Source organism: Apium graveolens, chromosome 3 (genome assembly GCF_009905375.1).
Source record: "Apium graveolens cultivar Ventura chromosome 3, ASM990537v1, whole genome shotgun sequence".
Lineage (NCBI taxonomy): Eukaryota > Viridiplantae > Streptophyta > Magnoliopsida > Apiales > Apiaceae > Apium > Apium graveolens.
The window spans coordinates 294,733,865-294,743,928 of NC_133649.1; the positions used below are offsets into that span (position 1 = coordinate 294,733,865).

The 10,064-nt window shown below is 35.3% G+C and overlaps 1 pseudogene; it reads right to left on the reverse strand.

The window, feature by feature from the left end:
• Window positions 1-4,053: 4,053 nt before the first annotated feature.
• On the reverse strand, window positions 4,054-4,579 carry LOC141715217 (uncharacterized; annotated as a pseudogene).
• Between the last annotated feature and the right edge of the window lie 5,485 nt (window positions 4,580-10,064).

The following is a 10,064-nucleotide window of genomic DNA, read 5'->3' on the forward strand; positions in this document are numbered from 1 at the left end:
GATTTTAAAGTTCTTTCCGACAATGACCTTCCATGTTCAACATGTTCTTTAGAAAAATTGATTACTCGACCATCCCCTACTAAAGTTCAGCTTGAAAGCCCAACTTTTCTAGAAAGGATCCAAGACGACATATGTGGACCTATACACCCATCATCTAACCCATTTAGGTACTTCATGGTTTTAATCGATGTCTCAACTAGATGGTCTCATGTTTGTCTTCTCTCAACTCGTAATGATGTTTTTGCAAAATTACTTGCCCAAATAATCAAATTACAAGCTCAATTCCCATATCATTGCATTAAGTCAATTCATTTATATAATGCCGGCGAATTCACATCTGCAATTTTTGTCGACTATTGCATATCTGTAGGAATCTCATTTGAACACCCAGTTCCTCATGTACATACACAAAATGGGTTATCCGAGTCCTCTATCAAAAGACTCAAACTTATTGCAAGACCGCTGTTGTTGAAAGCAAAATTACCTACATCTATTTGGGGTTACGCAATACTTCATGCTGCTAATATTATTAAGATTAGACCAACTTCCTACAACCAACATTCTTTGCTACAACTGGTACTTGGTCAAGTCCCTAATATTTCTCACTTCAAAATTTTCGGAAGTGCCGTATATGTACCGATTGCTCCACCACAAAGATCGAAGATGGGAGCTTAAAGAAGAATATATATCTACGTTGGTTTTGATTCCACATCTATAATTAGATATTTGGAGCCTCTAACCGGAGACTTATTTATCACAAGATATGCATATTGTCATTTTGACGAGTCTATGTTTCCTCCCTTAGGGGGAGATACACATTCAGATGAAGTTAATCCTGACATAAGATGAAATGCATCAGGATTATACTTTCTTGATCCACGTACCGGTCAATGCGAACTTGAAGTTAAAAGAATTAGTCATATGCAAAATATCGAAAACCATGCCTGACGCATTCAACGATTCTAGAAATATAACTAAATCTCATATACCCGCAGTAAATACTCCAGCTAGAATAGATATACCAATTCAAAAATCAGATACAAAAGAATTGGTTACAGAATCAAAGTCATGCTTGAAGCGTGGTAGACCGGTCGGTGCAAAAGATGTTGCACCACAAAAAAGAAAAATAAAGAAAATTGCCCCTGAAGTGGCACATGCCCCAGAAGAAGCAAATACCCCTAAAGTGGTATTATCTCCTGAAGAGATTCCAGTCCCTGAAGATACGGGATTAAACAATAATGAAATTTCAATAAATTATGTGCATGATATGAAATTTGGGATCAAAGTAAAGCCATAATCGATGATGTATTTGTGTATTTTGCAGCATTGGATGTAGACAAAAATTCTGATCCTGAATCACAAAGTGTGGATGAATGCCGTCGAAGAAAAGACTGGCCAAAATGGAAAGACGCAATCCAAACAGAATTAAATTCATTACATAAAACAGAAGTATTTGGACCTGTTGTACAAACACCAATTGGTGTGAACCCTGTTGGGAATAAATGGGTATTCATAAGAAAATGAAATGAAAAGAATGAAATTATGAGATATAAAGCCCTACTTGTAGCACAAGGGTTTTCACAAAGGCCTATCATTGATTATCAAGAAACATACTCGCCAGTGATGGATGAAATTACTTTTCGTTTTATATAAGGTATGACATCTAAAGAAAAATTGGAAACACGTCTTATGGGCGTCGTTACTGCAAACCTGTATGGTTCACTTGATAGTGAAATTTTTATGAAAATCCCAGAAGGGTTAAAAATGGATGATTTCAAGAAACCTCGTCATATATACTCCATTAAACTTCAACGATCATTGTATGGACTGAAACAATATGGTCGTATATGGTATAACAGACTTAGTCGTTATTTACAAAAGAATGGGTATATTAGTAATCAAATTTCTCCATGTGTTTTTATCAAAAAATCATAATCTATTTTTGTGATTATTATTGTATATGTGGATGATTTAAACCTTGTAGGAATAGCTACGGAGGTTGATGAAGTTGTCATATATCTAAAGACAGAGTTTGAAATGAAAGATCTTGGAAGGACAAATTTTACATGGATAAATCTCATCCATTGACTACTACAATGGTGGTTAGATCTTTAGAGCCTGATAAAGATCCATTTCGACCACGAGAAGATGATGAAGAGGTTCTTGGTCCTGAAATCCCATATCTAGGTGCAATTGGTGTACTTATGTATCTTCCAAATAATACAAGGCCAGATATTGCATTTGCTGTGAATTTATTGACTAGATTTAGCTTTGCTCCGATGGACAGACATTGGAATAAGATCAAGCATATATTCCGTTATCTTCGTGGAACAACAGACTTTAGATTATTTTTCCCGAAAACTCGACATCTCAATTGATTGGATATGCAGACGTTGGATATTTGTCAGATCCTCATTTTGCTAAATCACAAACTGGATATGTGTTTACATATTGCGGTACAACCATTTCCTGGAAATCTACGAAGCAAACTACAGTGGCAATCTCAACAAATCACCCAGAACTCATTGCAATTTATGAATCCAGTAGAAAATGTGTTTGGTTGCGATCTATCATCAAGAATATTCGGGAATCATGTGGATTACCCGACATAACTATAAGTCCTACCATTATGTTTGAGGATAACACTGCATGCATTGATCAACTCAAGGAAGGATATATCAAAGGAGACATGACGAAGCACATTTCACCAAAATTCTTCTACACTCATGAGCTTCAAAAGAATGGTGAAATTGATGTACAACAAATTCGGTCATATGACAACCTTGCTGATTTATTCACGAAATCATTACCAAATTCAACATTTGGGAAATTACGACAGAACATTGGAATGCGCCGACTCAAGAATTTGTTTCAACAAAATTCAGAGAATGATTAGTTTTTCCAAGGGGAGATTGTACTCTTTTTCCTTCGTTAAAGTTTTTATCCCATTGGGTTTTTCTTTGACAAGGTTTTAACGAGGTAGTCTATGATCCATACCACAATGACAATCAAAGGGGAGTGTTGTGAATTGATTTGTCACATGGTCAAACATGTAATGGTAAGGCTAAACTTTAGGTGTAGAATTGTTACCATGTGAATTAATTACATGTCCCCCTTTTACTTGCTATAAATATAGCTTGAATCTGTGAATGAAAATTACACCGAGCATTCTTTCTCTGCTCTTTCTCCTGCTCATATTGCTCTCTCTCTGATCAAATATAGTAGTTCTTTTAGCAGCTCTTTTATTGTTACTATAGCCAGTATTTTATAACAATGTCCTAATAATTTAGGACAATATTCCATGTATGCACTACAACAACAATGTTAGTTTTGTCTTATCATTAAGAAAATATTATATTTAAGGCTTAATGATCTTTTCGCCCTCAAAGTTTGAACCCGTGTACTTATAAAATCCTGAAGTTTAAAAGTGTACATTTTTAGCCCTCGGATATCCAAAATGTGCTTTTTTATCCTTGGGTCGAGTTTGGCCACATAACTTTACGGAAATTGATAAATCGGGAGGGTTATTTCAGTAATTGTCCAGCCGATTTTCAAACAAGTTTAAAATGTACCTTCTAGGCCTTAAAGTTTAGAAGCGCGCTTATAGACCCCTAAAGTTAACACCCATTTGTCACCTTAAATCTCGAAAACTAACCAAATCAACCAAGAAACCATAAAAATCAGAGCAGTGTTGTGTTTCTTGTTGGATTTAGAACTATCAAGATTAAGAGCAAGGAGACACTCAACAGTATCTTTATAAGTTGGACCAAACGGATTAGCGAATGCAGCAGCATAAATAGACTTAAACGCGCTACAATCCGAAACATTCCCAATTTTGTCTCCATTCACATCAGACGGTAACAACAAAGACAAACTTGTAGTGCATGTTGCACAAGGCTCCCCAAACAACCATAAATTGAGTTTGAGTTCATGTTTTCAAAAGCACTATTCAAAGAAGCGTTTGAGTTCTTGTTTTCAAATTGTGATCTTGTTGTGATGTTTTCATAGCCCTGACCAATTCATTGTGTTTGGAATCCACAAGTGGTTAGAATATCAAAACTTTTCGGAACGCAACCCATCAACCAAAATCTCACAAGTCACAACCGAAAACTCGCACCCCAACTCAATCATCTCATACGCCATCCCAACCCCTTCTTCAACCTTCCTTTCCCTAAAAAAGCCCTTAATCAAAGTATTAAAACTAACCACATTCGGAACACGCCCCTTCTCTTTATCTCCTTAAAAACCCCAAATGCCAAATCAAACCTATAATTCCTACAATACCCACTAATCAACACATTAAACGTAACCACATCCGGCCTAACCCGATCCTTAACATACGCTCGTAGAACCTCAACCCTTTCTCAAACTCCCTAAACTTAACAAACCCATAGATCACAACATTATACAATGCCACACTCGCCTTGCCATCAATCAACCTAGACATACGATCAAACATCTTAACTACATCATCAAGCCTCCCAATACTACAATACGCATTAATCGCAAACCAAAAAATCGGCTCAATTCTAGGACAAACAACAATCCCATCAGCACAAGGACAAGGATTAACAACCATAAATTCAAAACCTAATTTCAACTAATCAAAACGACGAGTTATAGCAAGAGCACGGATTATCCATTCGTAGGTATTGTGATCGTGTCGATAGAAGCAACGTAATTGAAAATGTGGAAATTGAGGTGGGTGAAAGAGGGCGTAATTCAAAATTAAAATTATAGTTTAAGAGTTACACCAGGAGAGTCTCAATCGACCATGATTTCACACCACTATGAACTTGTTCAAGCCCAAGATTTTGATCCAGACGAAAGAGGGGATGAGAGGTGATGAAATGAAAGGAGGAGTTTTCGCATATATGTTTGTATGAATATATTATATGTCTCGGCTGTTAAATGACTTAAATAACCCTGTCAATTTGGGCCTTTTTTAAAAAACTCGGCCTAAGGTTAAAAATACATATTTTTAATACTCGAGTGGCAAAAAGATAAGGTTTTAAACTTCAGGGGTTTATGGGTATAATGGTGCAAACATTAAGGTCGAAGAGGTCATTAAGCCTATATTTAAATTATATTGGGAGGGAATGGAAAAGATGAGCGAGAAGATATATGTAAAAAAAAGAGGGAAGTAAATTTTTATTAAAAAAATTGAAAGGCATGCCTAGTGGAGCCTTAAAAATGAGGCATGTGATGGATATTCAAGTGTTTGAAGGCACCATTAGGATATTATTGAAGTACATAATTATTCAAAATGTCTCAAATTATAGTTTAGGACAACATTTTAAGTCACAATTGGACTTGCTCTAAGAAATACGCCCATCTTAGAGCCAGTCCAAGAGATGCCTGACATGGTGTCATAAATCAAAATGTAAGACAAATGAGCAAAAGCAAGCCCTCCAATATCCTAAAAGTGCCTTAAAATAGTGGTACATCTCTTATTTACCCTATTTTTAAAGATGTCCCAGATAGGAGTGCACATGGGTCGGGTTGGAGACGATTTTACAACCCGACCTAATTAAATCGGTTTGAAATTTTTTAAACCAACCCGTAAAATATAAGTTCATAACCCAACCTTACTTGTCGTACATCGGTTTGGGTCGGGTTGAGTCATCCTATAAAAAAGTTTCAATAATATATATAATCGCTTATTTTGAAAATTTAAATAAATATAAAATTATGTATAACTTACAATGGTAGTACTAATATTTAAATTTGATTAATATTATGATTTTAGTAAAGTATATCATGTCGTAAATTATATGCACATCCAAAAAAAGTAAACATACACGGGGGAGGAACTAGGGGTCCCGAAGGGAGCCCCGGTCCCCGCCAACTGCGGAATAACCCCAAAATTTTAATATAAAATTTTAAAATTTACTATCAAAAATTTTTTTGGTCCCCCTAGATTTAAAAAAAAATTGAAATTGAGAATTGATTATACAAAATTTTATTGATTTTGTTAATTATTTCATTCAAAATAATATTGATTAGATGGAAATCATGGAATTTGTTCATTAATCTTAATAATTAATAAATAAACATATAAGATAAAGATAGTACAATTTGAAACAAAAAAAAAAGATGCTTAAAACTAAAGTCTAAAAACAGAACATACTTGTTCAGTTGTTCTGCTCCGGTCCCAAAACCCCCAATACACACTATACATACAAGTTACAAAATTACAATCGCTAATATCATCTCTCTTTATCTACTATACCTTTGCATCTAATCCTTAAATATGAGTAAAAGGAAAGAGATTACATCCTATTTTCAACCCAAGAAGAAGCAAATAACTACTTATGAAGATGAAGAACCTTCTGCCGCCTCAATTGAAGTCACTGAAGATGGAGTTGAGCCTCTGATTTTTGGTGGGATAAACAGAAACTCCGAGCAAAATTCTCAAAATCCAGAGATTGTTAATGAAGGTATTGATTCTGAGAACACTGATGAAATTATTGATTTCAATTCGTTAATACGTGATCCTGGTTTGCGGAAACAAATTGAGACTTATCATCCAAATAAAAAAGATTTAATTAGGAGAGCATACATTGATCTTGGCCCATATCAACCTGTTCAAGTTTATCCCTTCTCTAGTCCAGAAAATCATCCCCGTCGATTTCAAAAGAGTTGGTTTGATAAATTTCCTTGGTTAGAGTACTCCCCAGAAAAAGATGCAACATATTGTTTTTATTGTTTTCTTTTTGCTAAAAATCCATTAGGAAGGTGTGGCTCGAATACTTTTACTGTCATAATCTTAATGTCCAGAACATAAGAGGTCAAAGATACGATGGTGCCAGTAATATGCGTGGTGAGTGGAATGAGCTGCAAGCCTTGTTTCTTAAAGATTGTCCTTATGTAAACGAAAATAAATATGCAACCATAAATTGAACAAATAAAATTTTATCATATTTATAAGGAATCTTTATAAGATATTGGAGGTGAGAAAAAAAAAGATAATACACAAACCATTTAAGACATTCCAGTAGTTACATGAAAACATACGAGAAGATGTCTAAATACATGTCAAACTTAAGAAATTATATAAAATTATGGATGAAATATTAATGAATCGAGTTGGTTTAGGTTAGGGTAAAAAAATGTATAAATCGTACCCAACCCATTATGTCGGGTTGACCAAATAATAACCCATCTATTATTCGGTTTGCGTTGGGTCGGGTTTTTCGGGTTAAAAAAGGGTTGGGTTGGGTCAGGTAGTTCGGTTTGCTCAACCCATGTGCAGCCCTAGTCCTAGAAGTGCCTCTTATTTCACCTTTAATAATAAAAAAATGATATACCCTCTTTTTCACACTTCTTTTTTCGTCCATCCATACTTACATTTCAAAGATATTATTATCATAATAATAGGGCATGAATATAAGACTTGTTGTTGGAGTTCATGTCTACAAATAATGTCCTAACTTACTAGGACATTATATTTTATAATATTTGTATTGCATATTCTAGAACACTCCTGGATTTGCTTTTACCATGTGCGTAGGTTTCCTGATGAAGATGTCCCTTTCGAGAGCCTTCCATTGCTCATCATATCAGTTCATTAGCAGATATGAAGAATCTTTAATTTCTCTGTAGCGACTTAGCTGATATTATTGCGAAGGCAAATGCTCTTTGCAAGGTGTATTTTTCTCTTAGTCTTAGTGAGTGTCAATCACTTAATTATACAAGGTGCCTACGTACTAGAGTCCGAGAATGTTGACATTATAGAATTGAGGAGGATTTATAATGTTAATTTTCAAACGAGGGACAATATCAAGTGGTTTGGAATTGCTATTTCAGGAGTCAAACTCTCTGCTATTTAGAACTCTCTTCGAACAACTGGTACTCGTCATGTACCCTTGGCCAAAAGCAGCATGACATTCTCTTCAAATCCCAAAGTGTTCTTATAAACTTTGGATGGCTTTAGAAAATAGGCTCCTAGCGACATTTTCAGTTCCTGTCAGTTTGCTGGGCGCTAGCACAAAATCCCATCACCATGATCCCCACCATGATCCCCTACTTAAAATCGAGCGTCCACATAAAATCAAACCTAGAACCTTGGTGGTGGTATCTCAATCAACTGAGCTACCCGGGGTATGTAGTTTGCTCTGGACTGACTTCTTAGCTCATTGACAAATGTAAGGAGCAACATTAGAAAACTCATTGACAACATGTACTGGCAGTGGAGGTTCAAATCATTTGGAAGAAAAGAAATGGGTGATAGCATGATATTGGTAATTATTCTACTGCTTCTCGACTGGTTAATAAGGTTAAATGCATGGTTCGAGAGAAAAATTAGTTCCAGACAAGTTTATTACACAAAAGACTTGTAAAGATCATTCCCTTATAGTAGTTTTGTACTAGTAGGGAATTACTAGTGATTTGATAGTGTTAGTTTAATTCGGGTTCTTTTTTACGGTTAAAGGGTTCCACACTTTAAAGTTAAAACATGTAAAGTTTATTGAGTTATCTTTCTAAGTAAAAAAAATTCTTTAGCAAGAGAAGGAAAAAAAAGTGCATGCGGACCCCTATAAATAAGGATCATGCCTCGTGTAATTTTTGGGAAGCATGTTATCAAATTCGGGTTAAAATTCGGTTAATCCATGCAACCCAAATTCATGTTCAAATGATACCATCAAACAAAAAGCTTTAAATACTAAATGATTCCAAACATCTTCCTTTTGCAGTATCTTCACATTCTTCTCGTGAATATATAGTTATCTCATGTCAAAGATAAGATTTATGGTAAACCCGGTCATTCATGTGCCTCCCATATAACATAACAAAAATAAGCGATACAAGACGCCCTGGAGCTCCGGCTTGCATTGACTTTTAAAGCGGGGCCATTCCCGCCTCTTAACGTATCATTAAAGTGAGACGGTTTTAGGTCCCACTTTGTTTATTCCTTTAAAATAATTCACTTGGTTGGTTATTTTTGCTTCCCACTTTTGCACAATATAAGTCGAACATTCCAACTCACTTCAAGTCTTCGTAATAGTACAAGTGGTGGTTCCCTCCACCTTCCAAGTCTTGTATGAGGTATGAGTTAGAGCTCCTGATAATGAAGAAAGTCTGAGTTCCGTTTAGTAAAGCGAGGCTAGAGTTCATGTTAGCAATGTCGAAGTCTTTTAGAGCGGTGAGAAACACACACTAGAGAGGTATGTTGGAATCTCTTAAAAATATGAGCCAAAATCCTTTTTTAAAGAGATTAGTCGAATCCTTATTAGAGAGGTAACCGCAACTACTTAGAGCGATGAGTCCAAACTATTGCTAAAGATATGTGTTGAACCTTTAGACAGCTGATCCCGAACCCTGCTAGAAAGCTGGGTTGGAGTTGGACCCTCACAGAAGTCTGCTCGAATATTTTCCACAAAGATGGGTCAAGGCTCCATCTTATTCACATTTTCTCCCATGTGTAATGTCTCCGATAGACTCAATCAAAGGCCCATCCCTCTTCAACCAGGTGGGTTTTGTCTAATTTCACCAAAAATTAATCACGCTTATACAATTACATTTTACACGTTCATTTTTCACTGATTCTCATCGAATTTGATTAATTTGATATCGAAATAAATCTAGAAATAGTAAATTAAAATGATATCTAATTTGTCATAGAAATAAATATGAATATATCTACGAATTTCATAGTGCGTTTCAGCAGACAAACTTGCTAAAACCATTATAATAAGATGAAAATTTTCCAAATAGAAGAAAATAAGTTTATCACATTGAGTCACATTGAGTCAGATATATAAAAATATAACTAAGGCTATCCACTTTTTCTAAATTCATCCGTTCTTAGAAATTCATAAAAAATTCGAATTTAACAAATTCACTCAATCCGATTCAAAAAAATCCGGCCCAATTCATTTCGTAAAATTTAAATAAATCTTAAACTTCGGCCCAACTTTCAAAAACCCTAATTCACCATAAATATAAAACTCGAAACTCGTTACGATCTTGATCCTGAATTGTTTTACCCGTCTAACCGGAACCGAAACTTTGTGCAAACGAGGCCCCATGAAAGAGTAACACCCGCACCCCAAGTAACATAC